This window comes from Brienomyrus brachyistius, chromosome 7 (genome assembly GCF_023856365.1).
Source record: "Brienomyrus brachyistius isolate T26 chromosome 7, BBRACH_0.4, whole genome shotgun sequence".
NCBI lineage: Eukaryota > Metazoa > Chordata > Actinopteri > Osteoglossiformes > Mormyridae > Brienomyrus > Brienomyrus brachyistius.
Window position 1 is genome coordinate 20,592,904 of NC_064539.1, and position 25,216 is coordinate 20,618,119.

Below are 25,216 nucleotides of genomic sequence, written 5' to 3' on the forward strand. Positions count from 1 at the left end.
GAAACAGCAATGAGTTATAGCCACTGAAATGTTTATGTAGTGATTTGCAGTTATTTGCTGCCCAGTGTTCTCCAAAGCCCGGTCATGCTGATACGGTTGTTGGTGGTGCAGATACATAGGCATCCAGAAACATCTGGGTACAGACACATAGATTGGTCATGGTTAGCAAACCAGAGAGCCTGTCTGTGCCTTTCTATAGACAAGTGTAACTCGTATTGAATCACCAATATGTGTACATAAGTGTGCGTTACAGAGACACAACTGCAACAAAATCCAGGTCTGTCCTCCGAAATACTTTGCAGAAAGTCAATGAAAAGCTCACACTAGTGTCAGAATTGAAGATATATAATAAAACATTTATACACTAGAATGTAAAACAGTCATCGTGAATTCGAAAGCACACAAACATTCTGTCTCAAAGAAACAAAGAACCTAAAACAAAATCTTGACTCAGTTGCCCCGAAGGCCTTGCCTAATTTCTTAAAATAACTTGGTGTTGTAACAACAATGGATCCAGTGGCCAACTGGGAAAATTAGCAACACCACAATGGTAAGAAATTGAACACAGCCAAAAGGTTGCAGCATTATGTTCTGGCACTCCAAGATAGAGAACCTGAACATTTAGTAGAATATCTAGTTAGTTTAAACTGATAAAATCCATTGATAAAATCCAAACTCTCAGATATGAAGGCTGGAGAGCATGGTTGTCATGGCATGGAGCTTGGGCAGCACAACCTTGCAGATGTCCTTTTGCCTTTGACAAGATAACCGCCTGCCTCCCCAGGGAAGATGCCCCACCAGATCAATGCGCTTGGCCTTCATGCACGGCAGCCATAAGAGACAATCACCAGCGTGCTACACAGAGCCCATCTGCTGCCCGCACGCAGGTCTTTCGACCAATCAGCTTCCTCTTTCTTCCTCTTGGAGGTCTATGGCAACATGAGTAGAGCCAACCATTAAACATTAACAACGTGCGATCCACATCATAGGTTGAGCATAGTCAGGGCTTCCAAGGTCTATGGTGGTAGACTTAAAGGGGAAATTTCAACACGACAAGTGCAAAGTGTCTTTTTTTCACCAAACCTCATACATCACCCTTAAAACCATACAGCGTATTTGAATGCAGTACAAAAATTGAGTGAAAGTCATTTAACGTGGTGTCGCACATTAGCTACTAAGTGAAAAACAGCCGCCAAGCCACCAGCAGGGCCACAAAGGCAAGGATTACTCAACCTGGTACTAAAGCGATAGTCGCAGAGTACGGGATATGTGTCGAGACTGCATGTGTCCACACATGCTGTGCAGATGTAGGCCTGTTTAGGCTGCATAGCGCATCTCAGCGTGCACGTTCCTCATTCGCCGATGTTGGAATCGGCTGTGCTTGTGCGTTCTAAGCTGCTTCCCAGTTACCCTGGGTGCAAACAAAAAAAACCCATCCAATTAATGACGACCCCTCCAAGCGCGAGCCTCCCCGTAAAAGGGAACCACGAGGCTGGGCGCCAAAACTAAATTACCGCCAACGACGGCAAACGTGAGCCTCTGATTTCAAGTAAAAAAAAAATACCCAGGCAGCAAATTCGCAGCACTTCAGCCGGCAGCAGAAGATGGAGGGAAGAATGTTTGATCTTGTCCTCCTGCTGTCAGTGAGCGTCCTTCTCTTACTCCCCTGAAGCACAAACAAGTGTATCCATCTCTGTATTGGGTGATACTTGCAATCCCCCCCCCCAACACATACAAACACACACATACCATCCTCTGATCACTGGATTCCCTGCTGAAGAACTTCCTTGGGCCAGCATTAATCCATAGTTCTGGTGAAGAATTAGGCTTCCTGCAGACCTCATCCATCGAGCTGTTCGCCACAAAGTATCTGGTCAAAGGATCTTTTAACACTTGAGCCACAACAAAGATGTGCAATTCCCCATAAAGGTACTGCTGTTGAATCTTTGTATCACTTATAGAAGTCTTACAAGAGTGGCTTTAAATTTGTATAGACGACACATAATATTAAAAGGTATGCAAAGAGCTAATAGGACAATTAACCTTGAGTACAAAGTATTAAAAACCCAGAGCTACAAGGTCTATATGAATCACACTTTAAACTGTAATATTCTGTATATCTTTTTATTTGCATTACAAATTAGATACTAAAGTGGAATTAATGAAAAAAAATAACATATATTCTTAAAGCCTTGTGGCTTTCGAGAAATATAAACCACAACTTGGCAGTGGCTCTGAGGCTAGGGATCTGTGCCAGCAATCGGAAGGTTACTGGTTTGAATCCTGTGAATCCCAGCCCTGAATGCAGGTCCTCTAACTTACAGGGAAACTTGGGAGTTGGTGGCAGGATCAGCACTCCAGCCACCAGAAAAAAACTCACACTCTTCCATTCAGACTAGTTTGGTGCTGAGGTACCATCTGCCACATGAATGCTCTCGGGTTCTCATCTCTGAGATGGTTTGTTGTGTGGAGGGTACGGCAACACGCCGTAATCAGCATGTGACCCTAACCTCTATGCATCAAACTGCATAAGGGCACTTGGCTTTCTGAAGCACTGGAACAGCCCTGCCTTCTGGGCTTCTTGGTAGTAATTAGCAATGCTAGTTTAACAATATCTTCGTCAGAGCACCCAGCAGAATGTGCATGGTAGAGAGGAAGTCTTAAATGTTATGTAAGAAAAACTTAACAATCACGATGACAGCAGTACAACTGTTAACTATTTGTGTCTTTGGACAGCAATTTCAATCCATGAAATTACTGATTTACAGAAGCAAATGGGTCTTGGAGACACTTCCATGGTATGAAGAAGTCTGACCAACTGTGGACAAAGTGTTCACAAAAAATTAGGAAATCATGAGCAGACCAGCACTAATATCTCCTCAATCCTGCTGATCACTTTCTAATGACAATTCCTCTTGGCACCTGTATAAACATAACATGTGTGAGGACTAATTCATACTTATTTTTACTGAATTGGTATTTTGCAGTCCAATTCAAGTGAAGAACGACGAATGTCTTTAAACATTAGTTTGGAAAACATTGTGTCTTCTGTCTTTTAGGATCAAGGACGCTAAGTGTACAGATAATTTTACTGACAAATAGACCATAAGGTCATAACTACTACAATTCACCAGCACTATTAGAAGTACCCCTTTAATACACAGGTACAATTTTGTACTGAAAACCTGCACATATTATGTACCCGCTTATGAAGTCAGGCTTAGGCGCTGAAACGCAACGATTCTTCAGAATGATCATTTCAGGCTGTCACGTGGCTCAGCGTATAACACGTGGACAACTTGCAAGGCTCTCTGTATAATAAAAAACAGCCTAGCTGTGCACCACTTCGAAAAACAGAAAATGTAAACTCACTACGAAATTACAAATATGCAGTAGCTGGCAATAACACCAATGCATCGGGAAACATTATCCAAAATGATGGAAAATGCACGATAGTACATAGCGGATAGCAGGAAAGCAACGGAAAAGGGCGCATCAGCCTGCATGCCCGTGAGAGCACCGCAGTACGAGGCCACTGCAGGCAAGGCCCGAGTGCCGTGCTGTTTCCACTGGTGCAAACTCTATATTTCTTTATCTTTATTTTTTACGCTTCAAAAACAGACTTACGCTCTTAACAAAACGCAGCACAAACACAGCACTGCGGCAAGAGCAGCGCTACACCAGCGCACGGCGCAGCTCCATTAATCAACACACGAGCGCGCGCCGCAAGCCGTTCCACAGCAGCCAATGAAATGCGCGTTGCCATGGAAACAACCTTTACCACTGAGAGTTTTTTATGTGCTTTTTTTGTGGGGGTTCCTTTCGTTCCCGGAATTACTTGGCAGGCATGTTGTTCAGGGTTGAGGGGGTCTTATGGAAAACAAAGAAGTATATATTTTATTTCACGTAGGAATAAGACTCACTCTCTACAGATTAAGTACTCATCTTACAATAAAACAGTGTTAAATAGGCAAATATTTAGCGATGTCCCCAATGTCATTCCTGTTCTTATGATCTTATTGCTAGCAAGCTAACTGAAAGCGTTCTGCGATTAATTTGGGAAAAGTTTTATTTTTTTCCCCTTGCGATTTTAGCCAAGTTTTGCAACGCCGCTGTGATTTTTTAAATCATGTATAAAATAATAACTGCTAACAGTTATGTACAGAGGCGTTGCTTATTTTTTTCTGTAAGCAGATTTAAGGGACCCTATTCCGTTGAAATGCAATAGGGAAAGTAAAGTTAGACTCGTAAATGAGGGAAGCAGAGATCACAGCGGTTACAGGAAGAGTCCAGGGCAATGTTATCAGGGTATTTAACAGCACGTATGAACTGTAGTGGGATTAATTTACAGAATGAATCGTACGTGAGAGATCAGAGCCTTTAGTTTAAATTTCCAAATCCTAGAACCATATGTTGGTAGATATAATTGGCGGATAGAGAGCGAGGTTTTGAAGGATGGAACATTTAGTGAAACGGATTTTCCGCACACAGACACACATATATGCATGCATGTATAAACTGTCAGCAAGCACATTTCATGTAGCCATTAAAAACAATGTGATGTCAAAACACAGATACAAAAATCCAAAAGCTGTAAGATTATTGGGAAAGCCAATCATCAGCAGAACGCGAAGAGGTTCCACCCATTTTCCGGTTAGTGAAGGAACCACTTCCCTCAAAACGTTCCATTCCAAGCAAATTAATAAACGTATTGAACATATTTATTTGAGATGTAGTTTCTGCAGCTGAAAGCTCCTTAGCAGTCTGCCTGCATCAGCTGAGGAGGAGAGGGATTAAATCAGCCTGGGAATCTGACCTCTATAAAGTGGCTTTTTTGACCTTTCAGGCATATTTTAGGCTAGTTGCTCATGTGAATTGCTCCATCCTTGTTTTTTGATATCTAGAAATTGGGGCAGGGCTGTTGTCATGGCAGGCAGTCAGCCTGTTGTGGTGGATAAAGAAGGGCCTGGCAATCATGCCTGCTGTTATAATAATGAAATGGTGTCATTCTTTAATTTGAATGCCCAGACAGTAGCCTAAGACTACCCTAAGAGCCAGTTAAAAATGGTTAACTAGTGACATCCTGTATGCTAATTGGCTCGTGTTTAATGACAGCCAGCAAGGTTTTATTCATTTCTCTTGATGCAAGGTTATGATATATATTCTGCTAGCATAATTATAACAGAGGCTAAATTTGTGAAGTTTTTTTTTTTTCTCCATGTGTTTCACGTTATATCTTGAATAGTTTAATGGATGCGGCAGAACAGTCAACAGTCACAGGCCAGAAGTAGGAGGTATCTATGTTCAGTACTGGCATGAATTTTGAAGGTATTCACCGTGTTTTGTTTAAAAAAGGCTAGACTGAGTGGAAAATGTGGCTTAATCATCCATCCATCCATCTTCCAAACCACTTATTCTCCTGGGTCGTCCAGAACCTATCCTGGAAACTATGGGCACGAGGCAGGGAACAACCCAGGACAGGGGGCCAGCCCATCACAGGGCACACTCACACACCATTCATTCACACTTATGGACAATTTAGTAACTTCAATTAGCCTCAGCATGTCTTTGGACTGTGTGGGGAAACCGGAGTACCCGGAGAAAACCCCACGACGACATGGGGAGAACATGCAACCTCCACACACATGTCACCCAGGTGAAGACTTGAACCCGGGCCTCAGAAGTGTGAGACAACAGTGCTAACCACTGCACCACCATGCCATGTGACTTAATCAATACATCAGTAAATTGTACAATAGAGAAGTTGGTGTCTGATTTTCCCTCATACGGCAAATACGCATACATCTAATTAACAAAAAGTAACAGTGATGAAAGTCAAGGTTTACAGATAGGTAAGATGTTTAACATTATGGGATCTACACAGGGACAGGTCTAAGGGGTGGCCTGGGGGGGGGGCATGGCCATACTTAGTAAATACATGGCCACTCCTGTTGCCCCCCGCCCCTCACCAAAATAATAAAAATGAAATGTGCATGATAAATATGAAACATGCAGCGGAACCATAGATCTGCAGCCACCCCAATCAAATTATCTGCTGACGCCGCTGAATCTAAACATCACAAAAGTATGATCTCAGAAAACACAACAGAACACTGATATATGGTTAGATGGTTAGATCTTTCTGTTATTTCTGCTATACATTGATTAGCCAAAATGTTATGACCACTCCCACATAAAAATGAGTAATGTTGATTATCTAGATGCACTAGAAATGGACAGGGATAAATATCTGAATGATATTCACATGGGCGAAATCATCATGGCATGAGGACTGGGTCAGAGCATCAACGTCAGACATGGTGAGGACCTACTGAGAATGTTTCAAGGTAAGAAAAACCATGAAACACCAACATGCTTGTTCGGCAGCCAAGACTGGTCTATGTGGGTTGTGAACACAAGCTATCCTGTCTGGGATGAACCAACAGAAGAGCTATTGTGGCACAAATGGCAGATCATTTTGAAGAAGATCAGGGGAGAAATCTGTCATGACACCCAGGGCATCCAGTCCTGTTGCATATAGTTTGTCATGGGTGTTTATTTTAAACACTTTCATTGTTTTTTGTTGCTATAGATGAACTTTGTTAGATGCTTTGGAACATTAAAGCTGTTAAAATTAAAGACAACAAAAGTCAAGGTATTTAAGCCTTTAATGCACAGCAGGGCTGTTGTGTGTCTTGCTCCTGCTGTTTTTACGACCTTCCTTTACCCGTGAGCCAGGTGTGAAGCCTCATTGGCCAATCAGAATCAGATATTATTAAAATAATTACCTGGGGAAACTGAAAACAAGGCCTGGATTTGGAATGGAGGTCCAGATTTGAGGAGCCCTGCTTTTCATGTTACCATGGTGTGACAGACCAAACCATTTTTTGCATTATGGGGAAGGAAAGTAAAATTGCTTTCAGCCACTATCAAGAAAATAAGAAAGGAAAAGATATATTTTATGTGATTCAAAATACTACACAATGTTTTCACAAATATGTATTTTTTATATATTTTAATTATTCCAGCAGATTATTTAAAAGTTAGAGGACCCTTTTAGGCCCCTCTTGACCCAGTGCACAGGGACAGCTGACCCAGTTTCCTCTCCTGTCAGCAGCCCTGATGCACAGTATTAACAATGTACAGGTAAAATTGTTTGCGCTACGAAATGTCCATCAGTTGAACTAATACCAATATGCTTAAAGTCCTAGCCTTAACGCCTCGCAGTAAAATTTAACTTACAGAAATAAATTAGAAAATAATTTGTTGACTGACAGCATCTGCAGCATAGGTCAATGTAACACCGCATTATATGTGTGGAGAGTCAGTGATGAGTTCGGCCGCTGTGAAATGTGTAAATCTTTTGCTGGCACGGAGTTTGACACCAGTTTCTGTGACACGGCAGGTGTCAGTATCTACAGACGTGAATGCAGGGCCCAGGGAAGCAAACAGCATTGTTTATGAATCCAAGTTGCTGGAACTGATGAAGTGTTGTCAGAAGTGTGGGCAGGCGTTTATCAAGAAGAACGAGTCATATTTTAACACCTGGAAGAGGGTGGGCTGTGTGTATGTTGATGCTCATTCTGTAACATGGATTTTATTATTTAAATATAATACGGTTTCAGTTATCCACGGTTTAACGCGGCCCGAAAAAGAAGCTGTAAATCTCCAGAAAAGGTTCATAAGTTTCAAACCGTGTGCCAAGAGAGTAAAGGCTGTAAGCCGGTGAGTGCCCACGATAGAAGATATTTTTAAACGAATAAATAGTTCTCATTACAAGTTACGTACAGGTACGTTACACGGTATTTTTCATAGTAAAACATCTAACAGTAGAATATGTTTTTTCATTGTTCTTCGTCCTTGGCGTGCTATAAAACATGACTTTGATTGCGCCATTTAGGGATGCAACAGTTACCAGTTCTATGGTAAAATTCCTAATGCTAATGCTAACTTTTCAGAGATTAATTATGATTAAATACCTGGTTGACTATTGCACTCTGAAAAAATCATGTTAACTTTGGTTTATGTTGGACGGTACTTAACAAGTCTCCGAGACACAGGAGCCCGTGGGCAGCATGCAACGTGGGTCGTTTTCAGTCAGAGAAGCAGCGGCAGGAGGCAGTTACCTCGTATATCGCTCTGGAGATTTTTAACGTTAATGCGCATATGATATGGTTTTCATATGTTTACTTAAGGTATTGCCTATTCTATTGCTTTAATGGTCATGCACACGAAAAATGCATATTACTGCTAATTTTATTTGCAGTTTTCAATAGAAAACTTAATGAAATGATTTCAGTTTTTTTATCAGTACTTTTTGAACATTTTCAGCACGTTTTAACAATACTGATACTGGTAATAGTGATAATTTTGTTCACTATAATTGTGATATAATTTTTTTCATACTGTTGCCTCTATATTACCAGCCAAATGTCATGTTGGGACAAGCTGCTGTACTTGCAAAGTCATTGTTAGGCTGGGGTAGGTTCACGCCTTTAACGGCATGTCAATTGGAAACAGACAGTCATGTCGATGTTGTGTACTGCAGTATCAAAATGTAGGTCACCTCAAGTAAACTGCCATAATTGCGGGGTTTTCTTGCACTATTAAACCTAAACTATGGCCAGATTATTACAACATAATATAATTAGCTTTTATATTTCAAAACTATTGCCATTTGCTCATGAAAATCTACGACTTCTCAAGAATCTGTTTTCTGACTATTATAAGACGGGTGCTTTCCCTGTCAGATCCCACAATGAAAATCACTCAAGGAAGAAATTGAACACGGCTAGTTGGTAGCAGCTAGAAGAAAAATGTTAGATTTTGAAACTCAGAGGTATTAGTGTCAGGTAGCTAAAACAGGCAACATCCTTGCCAGGGAGGAAGTAGCTAAATATTATTGCTGTATTATCAACCTGGCTAGCTAGGTAGGTAATTGAAAAACAAGCTAATGTTGGGAACAGAAAGGTACCACTTAGCTGTTGAATTGTGCCTTTCTCTCTGTGAGCTCATTCTTCCTCTTGGCTGGCATTGGTTCCGTTTCCTGGCTTATTGTTTTGTTGATACATTGTGATTTGCACATACATGTCCATTAAAAGGGAGTAAAAACCCTACTGGATTGACCCACGAACCTACTGTATACAGTGTGCTTTTCTGTTGGGGAAGCTAGCTGGCTATTTTTATCCCGTGATGTTTCGGCACACCTGCACTCTCTCCACCAACTCTCTTTTTTTTTTTAATTCCCCACCCCGGTTTGAGTTCTGAAGGTGAGGGCTGGTGGACACTCCCTTTGCAAAGATATTTAGAAATGTAGTAGGTGCACCCCTTGACAAAACAATATAAGTATTCAGATTTAACAAAATGAACCAATGAAACTAATGAACCAATGAAGCACAAATATGCATGATGGGTCTCAAAAAACATTTTTGAGAGCAGACAGATTTTGTTGATATCTAACAAAATCGAATGAAATGTTAAATGTAGTCCTTTGAGATTTGTGGCATTTATTCAGCATGTGTGGTTTTTTTGGATGCTTCTGAGATTGTTGGGTTATACAGTGAAAATAAAGAAGTTATACGTACATTGTATATAAGAAGATCCAGTTCTCAGGTTTGTGTTTTATGCGCCAGGAAGGCTAATTCTGCTGTTGTACCTTCGAGCAGGGCACTTAAACCTAATCGCTCCAGTAACACTTGACTCAGGTCTGTAAATGGGTCTGTAAAATATTAAGCTTTGTAAGTTTTCTCTCTGTGCTGAAGAGCTAAATGCTGAATTCGAAATATGGATATTACGTACTTGGGAGTTGTCTGCTTATCGCACAATGCTGTCCTTGTTCACTACAGTACACCTTATTTGTTTACGTACAAAGTCTTTCCAGTGGCAACGTGACACATTTGTACACATTTTAAAAATGACTCTTGTCAACGTGAAGAAAAATGAGCTGTGTATGGCTGGACTCACTGGGTTCTAGTGAGCAGGCTTGTGTTTCATTCAGGTTCATATGCAGATTCGAGTTTTGATGCCATTTGCACATGGAAGAGAGGCCATTTTCCTGTGAGTCATGTGGAAAGGTCACATGACAAGTGGGCTGGGATAGTTGGTCGCTTAGCTGGGCTGCGCTACCTGCTGCTTTTATTAGCCTTGCTACATGGAGTCATTGGTGTCCCCCTACACTGCAGAAGGACACATTGTCTCTGTAATTATTTTGAAAACTGAGCATTATATTTTCATACCTTGTACATATTTTGGGGGACCACATGGAAAAACTGTGTTGCATTAAAAATGTCAGAAGTCACAGGGACTGTGCAGACGATGACTTTTTGTTGTCGCCCAGCATATTGTACCAGGAAACACCTCATCATATTTTTGCATAAGAACGCATCTGCAAATCAACGGGTAATATAGAGATTGAGGATCTGGATTTTTAGGACAGGTCAAATCCACACCACAAGTCACGAAGTTATGCCATTAAATATACACGTGGACCGTGGAATCAGCAGATAATCGTTGGAGCATCATTAAAAATTCAGTCACAAACAATGGGAAAAAATTGCCTACAAATAATTTAATGCAAACCAATAAAACTTTATTAAAACTGTATTAATAAAAGCCTGAATTATTTTCATATTTTTTTGAAAACAAAAAATGTAATTTTTAGGTGAGGCAAACAATATTGGTTACTCGGTGTTGTGATTTGAAATCTGCCAATGAGCCCTATTTTTAGACTGTATATTTAATGTTACATCACTGGCAGCATTAGCCAAATCTCAACATGCATCGCTGGGCAAAGAAGTGCTCCCTGAGTTGAGCAGGCTTCAGCAATTCAGAGAAAAAAAGACACAAAAAGATATAGGTGAGTTTTTCAAAAGCTAACAGACCAGTGGATGTGACTTAATGCCTCCCCTATGTTCCCCTCTGCTCATATTTGTTCCCTGGTCCATGAATATATAACACAAAAGTTTAACTTCATAAGTTACTCCAAACCAAAGGGCTGCTTTGTGACTAAAATTCAAAGACGCATTATACAGTACATAAGGTGAGACGATCTTGGAGTCATTCAGTAATCGTATGTTATTTTTCTCCTCATTTTCTCCATCTCTCCATCCATCTTTCTGCCCCTTATCCAGGGCAAGGTTAGGAGGGCTGGGGCCCATTTTAATCTGCATGGGACACAAGACTGGAGACTTTCTCATTGGGATGGCAGGTCCTGCCTGTTTGTCCTTAAATTCCTAATGGTTGTTCAAGTTCTTGAGGTAGCTCTGTTGTGTAGGGCGCTATATCAACACAAATTGAAGTTGTTCCCTGATGACTTTTGGAAATTAAGTCATAAAGATCTCTGATTAGTGTCCATATAATGCCTCAATGTTGAAATGGTTTTGCAAAACTATACTCAGAAAATAGCTCAGGAATACAAAACACCCCCACACTGTGTATGTCCTATTTTTTCAGGTCGACTGGAGCTCATGTGATCAGCCTGAGGTGAGAAGATCTTCTGTACCACCCAGTCCAATAAAGCGTACTGAACCTGTAGGTTTTGGTGGCCCATGCCTTTCTGGTGGGGGGGGGGGGGGGTGGTTGGAGGCTGTGTGACAAATCCACTTCTGACAAGGGAGAATCAGCTGTCAAATCCGAATGTCTGTGGAATGTTCTGGAGCCCCACCCACCACTAAAGCGCTGTGCAGAACTCCACTCTCTGCTCCAGTTCTGGTCCGATCCGGGAGTATTACTACGATATACAGACTTTTCAGAAGATGCAAATGCAAATAATATTTTTTGGGGATTTTATTCCCCAATACATATTTTATGGGACTTTTCTATTTCCAGAGTCCAGGTTTTGAAAATGGTATAAAATGTCACCATCATCCTTCTGCCCGGTAGCCCACCTCCCACCTCTGCACCACTGCCCCCCCCCCCCCCATACCTCCAAGGAGGAAGGGAGCTCAGCCCTTGGTTGCCATTTTTGGGATTATTTCTGGCAACAGAGACTGATTTTCCTGGTCCCCACGTAGCTGGATGTCTCCCAACATCGGCTGTGCTCTTGCTGATAACGTAAGTGCATGTATGTGGAAGGTAAGCATGTAGACATGTTTGTAATTAGAAACTTTTATCATCAAACTCTAGACAAGGGAGAATCGGCATTGAAATTCATCACGGATTGAATTTTGGTCTCCGAGTTAATAACTTCCACAGTGTAAGCCAAGTGACAGTGTACTTTCTTCTCAATTAACCACTTCTCCTAATTGCTATTTTGGATTTTTATTATTATAGTGATAAATCACCTGTACTAGGAACCATGTATGTGCCCTGCGGGGACCTGGCATCTCCCTGGCTTAATTCATGCACTTCCTGGGTGGGGCTCCTGTTTGGGTTAGCGGGCTTTCTCCTGCCCCTAATGCTCAGTACATGGCCTTTATTTGTAATCTACGGAAATTATAATATAATGAATATTATATTATATGAATATTAGAATAAATGCTGCATCATGCCAAACTTTACATTTCGGATCACACTTCCAGTTCGTCCTGAAAAATGTGAAAGGCTCGGAAAAAGACTAAATGTTTAGGGGGAAAAGTTTTGTGTACATGTGTGTGTTTGTATGTGTGTGCGTGTGTGTGTGGGGGGGGAGTTAAGTATCTATTGTAGAAACCAAACGTCCCCATGATGCGATATAAACCTGTTATTTTAACCTTGTGGGGGGTATTTTTTCAGTCACCATAAAGGAAAATAAAAATCTGATTGCGATCAAAAAACTAAAAAAGCCAAAAGTCTTGTATTTTGTTTGCTTACTTGTGGTTAAGGTTGGGGCTGGGTGGGGGTTAAGGTCGTCATTGTTGGGATTAGGGTTTCACCCACAGAAATGAATGGACAGTCCACACAAAAATATGAATACAAACATGTTTGTGTGTGTCTGTGTGTGTCTGTGCGTGTGTCTGTGCGTGTCTGTGCCTGTGCGTGTGTCTGTGTGTGTCTGTGCCTGTGCGTGTGTCTGTGTGTGCGTGTGTCTGTGTGTGTGCGTGTGTGTGTGCGCAGAGGCAGCGAGGGACATCAGACGGTTGAGAGTGAGCGATCGTTTGGCGGCGGCACACAGGCGATTTTCAGCTCCACTCGTCCGCGGTTATCGCGCGGCAGTGGGCCGAGGGGGGGCGCTTGCCCGGCGGCACGGCCCAGACACCACTGCTCTGCAGTGGGAGGGGGCGGGTGGGTCCCAGCGTACGTGAACACGGACGCCCTTCACACACATGCTGGCTGCTGGAAGCCAGACGAATCGGGAAAGACGCGGGGGGGGGGGGGGTGCTGCATTTGCATACCTATTAAGAAGCTGTTAAATAGGGAGAGGGAAGCATGTAAACACAGCGTGGATCTCCTCTTTCACAGGAAAGGCAGGCGGGGGGGGGGGGGGGGGGGGGGATTTCCTCTGGTCCAGGGCCCCTGTCTTCCTCCAGTTCATGCAGTGTAGGGGCAGCCTGCCTTCTGTAGTGGGGAGGGGGTATCCCTCTAATCTGCACCTGTCCCATCAGTGCTTTCCTTTTGACACCAGTGCCTGCGAGGGTGGAATTTGGACAGTTGTTTTCGTGAGCATTGTCAGGAACAGGGATGTTGAAGGCGGCGTGGACACACACCGGGAGAGATTCTGGTGGCCCAGCCCTTTACAGGGGCTCTCGAGTATGATTTTGGGTTACATATGTGCGGGGTTTGCATGTTCTCTCCATGTCGTCATAGGGTTTCCTCCGGGTACTCCGGTTTCCCCCCACAGTCCAAAGACATGCCGAGGCTAATTGGAGTTACTAAATTGCCCGTAGGTGTGCATGTGTGAGTGAATGGTGTGTGAGTGTGCCCTGCGATGGGCTGGCCCCCCATCCTGGGTTGTTCCCTGCCTCATGCCCATTGCTTCCGGGATAGGCTCCGGACCCCCCGCGACCCAGTAGGATAAGCGGTTTGGAAAATGGATGGATGGATGTTAGGGGGCAGGTGGGTTAAGGTGATAGAATTTAAAGGAACCCCCTGGTGGGGAATATGTAGAAGAAGAGCTGGGCATTAATTTTAACCACAAATAGGTAGCGAGGGGATTGGAACCCAAATCCATCTCTCAACTAATTCTCCAAAAAGAAAAAGTAAAGACCTTAAAGTCAGTTTCTTTATATAATTGGTTCTCAGTGACCTGAAAGCACTAACTGAGAAAGATTTTGGATTTTTGTCAGGAGGACGATTCATGCCCTTTTCTTTCGCAGCCTTGATTGGATCCAGTGTCCCCCTAAAACCTGCCCAGGGCTGCTGGCTGTATCCTGACGTTTTTAATAGCAGCGGTGGTCGATCTCCAGAAGGATCAATGGCTCTGTTGGAACGCCAACGAGGTGGACGATCTCTCAAGCTATAGCTGGATGATCTGGGAATGTGGTGGTATCTGTGGTCCCACCGCTGGTCGCACGGTTGCTGGGGAGAGATTGGGGTGTGGGATAGAGGGCAGACAGCCCCCCATCCCCCCCCCCCACCCAGGCTTGTCGGCTGATTGGGGAGGTGGATGAGGAAGGTTGCGTTTAATCATAAAACGAGCAGCTCTTCTGTCTGAGCTCCACTGGGCTGAGACTGCTCGCCTCACCCTCACTGCACTCCACCGCCCGGCTGCGAAGGGGCGGGGGGCGGCGGGAGGGGGACACTGAGAAAGGAGGGGTTGTTTCAACGTGAAAGGGATGAAAACGGGTAGAGGAAGCGGAACCTGAAGGCAGGAATGTTTCAGATCACACCTGAGCAGCATGACTGCATTTTAAAACAAGAAGGAGAAGTCAGTTAGTATTGATAATTAACAATAAATCCTAACCTGTGCATTAAGAAAAAATATCAAGAGAAAGACAGGGAAACAAACATATAAACTGGGAAGAATGAAAGTGGAGGGCGTCTTACCGGCGCGTGGGGGTGGGGGGGGATGGGGGGGGGGGGTGGTTAGTCCATTCTGGCCTCAGGAGGTCGAACTGAAGCTGCTCCCTTCCTGGAGGATGAGCATGTTCTGTGAGCCTCTCGCTGTTCTGCTGCCCCTGCAGCTTTGGCCATACCCCTCGCTGCAGCTCACATCGTTATTATCACCGTCTGTATCTACACTCGTTCTCCTTACAACGGCAAGAGTAATAATATTCAAAGTCAGTTACACCACTGTCGCATTAAATTCTTATACAGCAAGTAACTAACATCTGTCTTAAAGGCACACAAGTCAGACTGTCATTAGAGGACTGGAATCGGAACCAGAGGGCTGCTCTACCACAGTGTGCTGTGAATTTACATCGCTGTCTTGAACCTGATTGTCCCAGAGCCTAGCAAGTCACCTTGGTGCCATGAAACATGTGCATTATGTACGAAGTGTTAATAAATGGGTCTGCAGATGCTAGTCTGAGGCAAGCAACTCTGCTAAAGCCTTCAGATTTACTCCTGATGGTACCACAGCATCGCGTTCACTGCTGGCACTGACACGCCACATTAAATAAACAATTTATTAATGCTTATGGGATGGAGGATCCACGTTAACGGTTGTATGTTGACTTAAATGACAGCCTAGTAAAAACGATGTGTAAAATTCAAAGATGCACCCAAATACCTGCCGGAGATGTTTAGTCTGTTTCTACATTAGCGTTATAAAAATTGAATTGAATGATTTCTTCAGGCAACTGCTCCGTCGTGCACTTGAAAAGTTACCCACCGTCCTGTCTGGTAATGATGCATGGTTTTTTTGACAATTCTCTTCAATGCGCCCTTTTCTGCAGTGTATAGTAATGTACTACAGGATTAAAGGATATTTCGTCTTATAACGTACCCCAGAGGCTATAAATAAAAAAAAATAGTTTCCACAAGAACTTCTGACAGTCAGTCCTAAATCATATTCTGGACTTTGTTGTCATCCTGGATACATTATATATATAAAAATATATATATACACAAACCTGACCCTCATTATTCATGAAATCCTTGACGGCTATTAGCTCCAAACTAAAATATAAAATAGTCTCTTTAATGGATGCGTAAATGTAAGGGTTTTCTGGCTTCTACACAGTCATACTCGGCTCAGAGTAAAAGACTGGTTATAGAGTCCAAGACTATCACGTATGTGTCAGTGAATTCTATATTAAAAAGTTATAAATAATTCAAATACGAAAACTGTAGGCGTGATGCTTTTGTCTGAAGCAGCTTAGGAAATACACTTAAAGGTCACACAACAGCTAAATTATCTAAATGTATCTATCTACATTAATAACTGGTAATTCTCAGTTATTTCAGTTGACTTTGTCCACCATTTCTTTAAGATTTCTGACACACCAATTTTTCCCAGCTTATATAATTTCAGGTCTATTACAGTTCCGAGTGTAAAACATTGTCCGGCAGCAAATTATGAATTAACCGGAGATAAAGAAGCAAGCATAGAAATAAACAAACGCGATCACGGAAATGAAAATAGTTGAAGTACGCCTTATTGATCCAAACGGCAAATGCAGGATCGGCGAAGTGGAGCCCGTCGTCCGATGCAGTCAGCATGGCCCGCATTTAGCGGGGCTAGGAACTGCTGATTAAGTCACGCCGATTAGATACACTTTAATTGTGTAATTTATAGTAAAAAGAGGCTGGAGGAATGAAACATTCAAAGGCAGGCGGTGGATGAAGGGGGGGGAATGGAGGTTGACAGGAAGGAGGCTCTATCACTGAAAAACTGGAACAACTGTACACAATTAATGCAGTCGTACTGATGAACTCTGAAACAATCTACTTGCTTTTTAAACGCAACATTTTCTTGTTTATCAGCTGTGCATATACTTTTTCAGGTAGACTACTCCTAAAATTACAACAGCTTTAACCTGTTTTCAGTTCTTAACCTGAAAGATGTTTAACACCAGATCCAGCTGCTAACCAGCTGCTCCGTCTCCTGCCCTAAACATCTTTGTGCTGCACCTTTGTCTCCCAAACCTCGTTTGCTGCCCTCACATTGCCACATAGGAAAATTACCTGCTTGAACTGCCTACCCTAGAATGGTTTTCGTTATTGATCAAGCAGGTAAACAAGTAAATATATAAATGAGGCTGGATCCCCTTCAAAATCTGACTTACCCACTCGGCCCTCCCCCAGTCAGCAAAATCTATTAGTAGGGTTGTTGGCCGCCCCACAGAATATTGGGTGCCCCCAGATCCTCAGTAATTCTCCAGCTATATGAAGTCTGTTTATGTTTCTGACTTCCTTCCCCTACTGGGTGGACAGGACATAGTTCCATTAAAGCACAGCATTCAGGGCTGCCGGAAGCAGGCAGATGAATCGGCACCGCAGAACCCTGTGAAACGCCTTAGAAGTGCTCCTGATTACATTCGAGTGACAGAAGAGGGGTGTACACTCTGTGGGAACTAAAAACATGATGTCGCCTCCAAATGCCCCCCCTGCCCACCCCCCCACCACACCCCTGGGTGCTCTGCAGGTTCTCCATGGGCTTCCACTTGAAAAGCCAGCATGGAGGCACTCAGGGCAGTTTCTCGTTGGAGCCGCGGACTGCGGCAGAGAGGAGAACTTCAGCAGCCAGCACTGGGGAGGAACAGAGGCACTATTCTTCTGCTCGTGTGCCTGCCTGGAGACCCCGCCATCAACCCCCATCCTCATGACCGCCGGCCTCTCAATCCTACCCTCCCTCCACCCCGTTTCCCACCCACGTTCCCAAAACGGAGACGCAGCTCCTCTCATCAGTGATTTTTTTTTTTTATTTATGGGGGGGCTCGATCAGCCTAGGTGAGCTGGTCTGTGATGTCAGACTTTCGTGCAGCGCAGATGAGCCCAACACACGGAGGGAACCGAGCTTGATGATGATGTGCAGGATCTCAGAATCCGTAAGATGTCGGACTCAGAAACCTTACCCTAAGCATCACCAGACCCTGGTATGGTCATGATCCTGGAAATTACTTACAGAGGAGATGTTAGACAGCATCCAAATCGAGGCAAAATTCTCCCGATATATGACTTGATTCGTCCTCATATTCCTTGTAGCGATTCTCCTCACTTCATTGAAGGTGAACAGATCAGACCGCTTCCTACTTTCTTCTTGCATAGGTATTCGATGTGCAGAGACAGAAGTTGGTGGTTTCTCACTGTCACACCTTTGCTTGGTCAAGATGCACCATTTACAGAAATTTGATGTCCCCCTATGGTCAGCGAGGGACTCCCCAGGTTTGGGGGCGCTGATTTTTGGGGAAAAGACATGACGACATCTAGTGTCTTAGCGAGGTGTCCGGAGAATACGGAAGCTCCACCGGGTGGCCAGGCTGACCTGTGAATTAACACACTCCGCGCTCTTTTTGGGAGGCATAGAGACACGACCAGGTGACCTTCTGTCGTACCATGCAAGGGATGAGTCAAGGGTAGAAGAAACAGCACAGCTTCATCAGTGCTGTAGTGGGGCTGGGGGGCAAGGGGGGGGGTGACTTTAGGTGCCAAAGTACGCCTGTGTTTTTGTGCAGGGAAAGGCTTACTTTGGCTTGGAACAAGCCACAGGGTTGTGCTATTTCCTCCGAGCTGTCCTGCTCCGGCTCACGTTTACGCTCACCCGGAAAGGATGCGTAACACGGGAGACATTATGGAATGTCGAAAAGCTGCAGGAATCTAGGCCTCTTCTCTGCTGTTCCGCCGCACTGCAGCGGAAAGAGGGAAGGGGGAGGGAAAGAAATTAAATTAGAACTCAGCTCCAGCCAATCACCGCCCTGGAAAGAGTCACCGTGGAGACAGTGGAGCCTTGTGAGGCGCTCGTCGGCCCTGGACATAGCGCCGCAGAGTAACAGGGGGGGCCTTGTGCCGAATTATCAAAGGTCGTGGGGTTACCACCAGTTCAGGGCACCGCAGTGGCCTATGGGATTGCGTCTCCGTTCCAGCACGTATTGCGCTGACAGCAAAGTTTTTAAGTACGACAGAGATTGTCTATCCAGTACCTGTGCTTTTATAAGCACTCACTAAATTTAGAGCACGGTTTGTGAAACTCCAGAATAATTATGCTTTTTCTATAAGGACTTTCTGCGGGGTCCTTCCTGTCGAAGTGGACACAGTTTGCACTTGTGGCAGGACTTATCATCGTCATACCTGAAGTAGACATAATAATATAAATAACTATGTTTCTGAGATTCATGTATATTCGTGCAGAAATGCTGAGTTTCTCAAACTGCCTCCAACAGGCCCTTTTTTTGGGCGGGGGGGCTGTTTTACAGCTCTCTCCTCAAATTATCAGCCATGTTAAAGACTCAGGACAATGCCTTATGAAAAATAAATGAACCAAACAGCATTGCTGTGCTCGAAACCCAAACTCAGCTGCATTCTCTCTCTCCCTCTCTCTCTCTCATGTTTCCCAACCCAACCTCAGCCCCCCCTCCCATGTTCCGGCCTCCACCGCTCCCCGCTTCCTGCCCTGAGCTGGGAACACTGGGGGCCCCACGAATGGCTGGCTGGGTGTGGGGTGGAGGGGTGGAAACAGTATGTGAGGGGAAAAGGGTTCGTGCAATAACAGCGTGACGGCACAGGAAATACAAAACGGTTAAATCAAGGCATAGAACCTTCCAGAATGCTTTACAGGCTACAAAAAGTCTTTTTGGGCTGTGATCATGCAATGCAGGCGAGCAAATCCCAGCTTCTTTGGGAGATGTCAGCCTCTTGCAGAACTGGTTTCAATGCCCTTTCTTCTCCCCCTTTTCTCCCCCAGTCCATGTGTGTCAGATTAAATGTATGTTTTCTGCATGTTGGGGGGGGGGGGATCTGTTGCACACATCTGCCAAGCATGTGACTCCCGGGACAATCAGAACACCGCCCCCTACAGACGTGTAGTAAAATTGGTGGAATGTGTCCCATCTTTTTCAGTTTAGCTTCCCTGGCGGCATTTCTGCTGCCGACCGCCATCGGCCCTCTGTGTTGATGGGAGCTGTTGCCTGTTTTGGTGTTTCTCCGATTTTGGGGGGGGGGGGGGGTCACCGTCCTGGAGCGGGAAGGCCAGGAGACCGAAAAGCAGCCGGCTGATTGGTAGAGAGCTGCACGTTCATCATCACGCGTGCTAAAGCATCGCCAGGCAAAAAAATCAGGTTGCAGTTTTCAAACAATACAAGGAGTGGCTGTGCTGATAACACTGACGTGCAGTTATCCTGATGATTAAAATACCTTCTTCTGTATGTTTGTACTCACGTTATGTTCATTTGTACACTATTAAGCAAGGATTCTGTTGTAATTGCATTGTTTGGCTTTGAAAAATGGCCCCATATTCAATTTTTCATTGGTATCTGCTTTGCTATGAGTTATGGTTCTTTCTAACATATTAATTTCATAATCAGTGCTAAAGATTTTTCCTCTTTTAGGAAGATACTGTCCTAAATGGCACTGAGAAGGAGAGACTTGAAAAAGAGACTTAAACTGAAACCACTCCAATATGATCATATTTTTCTCTTATGAAAAAATCCGCTATTTATTTTCTATATATTCAGGGTCATGGGTGTTGGTTCCTATTCCAGACAGTCCGATTTTTTGCTCCCTCCCAGCTTCCTGCCAGACAGCCCACATTCTTCCTCCTTCCCTGCTCCCAATAGCAAAAATTTGGACTGTCTGGGGGTCCCCACGACCCCCAGGGCGACACTCTGGCATAGGAGAAAATACATGTGACACGGAGAGAACATGCCCCACACACACATACCCGCGCAACTAAATTTTTATTACAATCTTGAAACAAAACCCCAAGCCCAACAAAGTTGGGGGAGCTCTCACCAGAAAGACCAGCGCCCCTCATCGCTGTCACCTTATTAAAGTTCCATGCAAAAGTCAGAAAAATAGTGATCTCTGCTGCCGTAGATTTTTAATTATTTGCCTGCACATGCTGGTGATAAATCAGCACGTTGAGTGTTTAAAGATTAATGCATCTGCTTCTCCTCTGCTGTTTCCCACTCCCCTTCCATCACCGCTCTCTGTTCCACCCAGGCTTCGCCCTCGTGCAAGCCCATGCAAAAGCCTGCCTGGCTTCGGTGGAGGTAATTGTATGCATTTTTAACCGGCCAATTGGCTGAACGATAGGCCCCCAGATCGTCTCCTCTCCTCTTTATTTTTAGCCTTGTGCTTCCCCCCTCCAGATGCGGACGGATTGTTCCACAGTGCTGGGCTGCTGTGAAATGATTAGAAATGGGACACGCTCTCCGTGTCTCTCTCTTGCCTTTCTCTCGCTTTCCCAATGACTTCTATACCTTCTTTTCCCAGAGGCCACAAGTCTGTCCCTATTGGCTGCACTTTCAGTTTTGGGGCGATCTTATTGGGCGACGCAGTACACACAGGTGATGATTATAATGTCAAACAAACAAACAGACAAACAAACATAAAAATTCCTGATAAATAATAAGATGACCATTCATGTCAGATTTAGCCCAACCCATAGACAGAACCTACATCCCTATTAACCGCCAGAATCGCAACCACGACAGAGAATTCATATACCAAACTACAGCATGGTGGTTAAGACTATGCCATGGCTAAACAAAATGCTCCAAAGTCTCAAGATAAATAGCACAGATATTTTGGGTTTACTACAAGTATACACCGATTCCTATTGGCTGTTTAATGGACGTGGGTTTCATCAGAGGCGAACTAAAAAATACTGTGTGAATATTATAAGGGGAATGAAAGTAAACGAAAAACGAAGCACGGGACAAACAGCTTTCAGTTTTAAAGTGAACGTATTTGCAGTACATTTGAAAGTAGACAGTGGAATTCGTCCAAATTTATATAAGAATACATATAGAATTAAAGTATGGAATACTTCAGTTTCATTTTCAGAAACCGCAGTTTTATGAGCAGAATCAAACGGAGCTAAATCTATCCAATCGGCTTATTTAAGTATATTCAGTAACGATATTCTTATTTTTATTTGTTCATATGTGTGTATATGTATATTATTATTATTATTCATTTTTTGTAAATCCCGATGTGCCACAGATACATGAGCTGATGTTTGGAGATCGCCTCCGTTTTTCCCCGGCAGGATGCGGGTAGCTGAGCCGCGGGCAGGCAGGCAGCTGCCGGACGGAGGTGTGAAGGTGACAGCGCCGTCTTCGCACCGCTGGTGAAGAGCGTCTCAGCACCGTAGGCGGCCGCAAGGTCAATGCGTCCCGTTCGGAGGGGGGGCGCCCGAATTAGCGGTGAACGGGGAAGTGAAAACGGAGAAAAAACTAAGAATGGAGGAAAAGCCGGATTTGCGTTAACATTGCGCGAATCTTCATCGCCGTTAAATTTGCAACTGTTAAATGTGTAAAATCCGTTTAGTGGTTCTAATTTTAACATTAGTGAACTAAATGAATCAGCTCTGTTCAGGAGACGAAGGAGTAAAAAAAAAACAGCGCAATAGTAGTTTGAACTACTTTTAGGAGAGTTTGGAAACACGAATATGTGGGTTTGCACCCACACAAGGCTGTATTAGAGATATCATAGCACTAGGTCTACATGTAAGATTTATTTTAAAATATTTTATCCAAGGCATAATTAAACAGGCTAATAGAATAATGATGTAGTTGAAATATTAAACATACTTAAAGTCTGAAAACAGCTTATGTGCTTCGAAGTCATTTTATTAACTGGTAGGCCTATATGTCCAGTAAGACCAGTATACATTTATAAAAGATCAGAGTGGTTTAAAACGCCAAGAACACACTTCACTGAAAAATGTTGGATCCGTGGTCAAAAGGGAAGCATTTTTAGGACCAGAAGGTGGCTTGTTTGGATGGCGAAACACTGTCAGGGAAAAAAGTGGATAAAATTGGTACCTTTGAGGGTACAATTACTTGTCTCTGGGGCTGCACCCTCAAGCCTCTGCCAGTTGTACTCTATAGCTGTAGGTAAATGTGCCTTTTAAGGTACAGAAATGGACTCTGAGGAGCATTATTGTACCATTGTGGGTACATTAATGTTGTTTGTACCTTGGGGTACAAAGCTGTACGAGGGCTATACCCCTTTTTCTGATAGTGTAGCTGGCCTGATTAGACTGGGGAATTAAACATGGTGAACCCAGAGTACTGAACGCTGGTTTTGAACCCAACCAGGCACCTTCACCCAGTGTCCACGCGGACCGGGATTATCTGATGGAGAGAGTGGGTCAACCTGTGGTGCCCTCTAACACCTGCTGGGGTTATTCAAGGTGGGACACTGACCCGCACCCGTACCTGGGTCGGCTCAGACATGTGCCAAAGTTCCGCCTGGATAAAAAAATTGTTTTGTGTCGCCTGACTTTCTCTAACTGCCCCGGCTGGGGATTGAAGGTTGCTCTTGATAAATATTTGAGCTCCAGACTGAGTCAGTCGATTGGCAAGAGGATATTAGTGTCTGACTCGATGCCTGTCTTCGCCGATATTCCATGCCACTGCAAAGCTATCATGGTCTGCGTGGAGGGAGAGACCTTTGACGACACCAAAGCAGTCCTGTTACCATTAATACGTCCTTTGAAGGCGCTCCGCAGGCACATAGCTTAACAGGAATAGATTTAAATGAGAATTTCGATACCTCTAGATCCTGCGCTAATGAAGGAAGTGATGTGAATTTTGTGCTGCAAAAGAGACCCTTTCCATCTGTCAAACTGCATCAGATCTAAATATTAAGCGCATTCAGATGCTCGACTCCATCAAGAAAACTAGTAAAATATACAATTTACGAGTAGAACTTTCCAGCATAAGCAGACAGAAAGATTTTCCCAAGGTTCTGGAGTTTTTCTGCAGATGAGATGCTGCTTTCATGGCCCCGTCTTAGGAAGCCGACCTAACGACTTTCATTCCCGTTCTAAGAAAGATTCTGTTTTGTAGTGGAATTCTTATCCAGGTTTTTTTTGGTATTTGTGTTTGTCTTTGGTCTAATCTAAAATCGTGAAACTATGTTAACAGATAAATTGTGAATCTGAAAGAAAAACCTTTTAAGGAAGCTGATTTATTCTCTCTTTTTTTATTTTAGAAGAATTCCAGAATTCTGTATGTCTTTCTCCCAACGTCTTTTCGAGGATGATGCCGTAATGTCATTGCTAAAAAATGAAGGTCAAGTATATCTTAGCAAAGGGTTTTCATCCCTCTATTAACAGATTACATCTCGTCCTGCCGGGTGAGAAAATTACCTCCCTTTTGAATTTCGGATGCAGAAAATTTGTTCGTTAGAATAACAGGGACAGGGAATGTTGGGGGGGGGGGGGGGGGGGTCATTTGGGTATCCAAATGACTTGTGGAGTATTTCTCAGAAAGGCTTGTTAATGGCACGTCAGACACTCAACAGGAAGTATGTAAGAATGTAAGAGTCATCAGTGAGTCATTGACTTCTGAACCTGAACCGATCTGGAAATATGTGGTCTTGAAAACTCCCCAACTAAGTGAGAAATGCGGAATGTTGGGACTGGTTGTAGACCATACTTTACTTTCCTAGCCGAGGTTCCTGAAGAACTTTATTCGGGTTTCAGAGGAACTTTATTCAGTGCCATAATGAAATGCTTTATTGAATTAATCCATACAATTATCTGATCCAGAAATTCTGGAGTATTTAAACGATAGTGCAAAGACATTCAGTTATACTAACTAGTCTCTCTAAATTGCCCATAGTGTATGCTTTGTGAAAGTGTTTTTTTCTGTACTGTGCAAAAGTCAAAGGAAATTATGTCTAAATGATATATCTGTTGGTGTAAAACCATGATTTCATGTCTGTCAAAGTGCTGTCAACTTAGCTATTTCAAAACCTTTTCTCCTCTCAGCTATTAATGTGCTCATGTATTCTTTTTCGATTTGCCCACTAGCACACCATGTTTGGTTATTCAGTACCTCACAAGTTATTTAAGTAATTAAATCAATTAATTAATTGAGCTGGTGGTGATATTTAAAAAAAATAAATAAAAAAATCATGGAATGGGTGAGGCGCCCCTGAGAGGTTTGTAAAACAATGTGGTGTCCATTGTCCTTAGTGTTAATTGTATTGCTGCTAATTTATATGTGTTTTGTTAAGTAAAATTTTAATATTGAAAAAATTCTGCAAATATACACTTACCATTCAGATAAATAGTTTTAAACATTTTCTGTTAAGACTTTTACACAGTACTGCATGTGTCCTGAGATTGACCAGTACCCCATGCATGGGTCCCAGGTTGCCTGGCATAGGCTCCAGGTCCATCACATGACTTTGACCGGGGTAAGTGATTGGAAGATGGATGATGGTGGAAACTAATAATAGGTAA

General features: G+C 43.5%; 1 long non-coding RNA gene across 3 annotated transcripts; it reads right to left on the reverse strand.

The window, feature by feature from the left end:
• Positions 1–463: 463 nt before the first annotated feature.
• Positions 464–3,711, reverse strand: LOC125746269 (uncharacterized). 3 transcript variants are annotated; one of them, XR_007398905.1, is made up of 4 exons: positions 3,628–3,678; positions 3,203–3,311; positions 1,750–1,852; positions 464–1,666 (listed from the first exon to the last, which is right to left on the reverse strand). It is a non-coding gene; the product is annotated as an uncharacterized LOC125746269 (long non-coding RNA). The 3 variants fall into 3 exon arrangements; XR_007398906.1 differs by lacking the exon at positions 3,203–3,311 and having other exon boundaries at positions 3,628–3,711; XR_007398904.1 differs by having other exon boundaries at positions 3,203–3,679.
• Between the last annotated feature and the right edge of the window lie 21,505 nt (positions 3,712–25,216).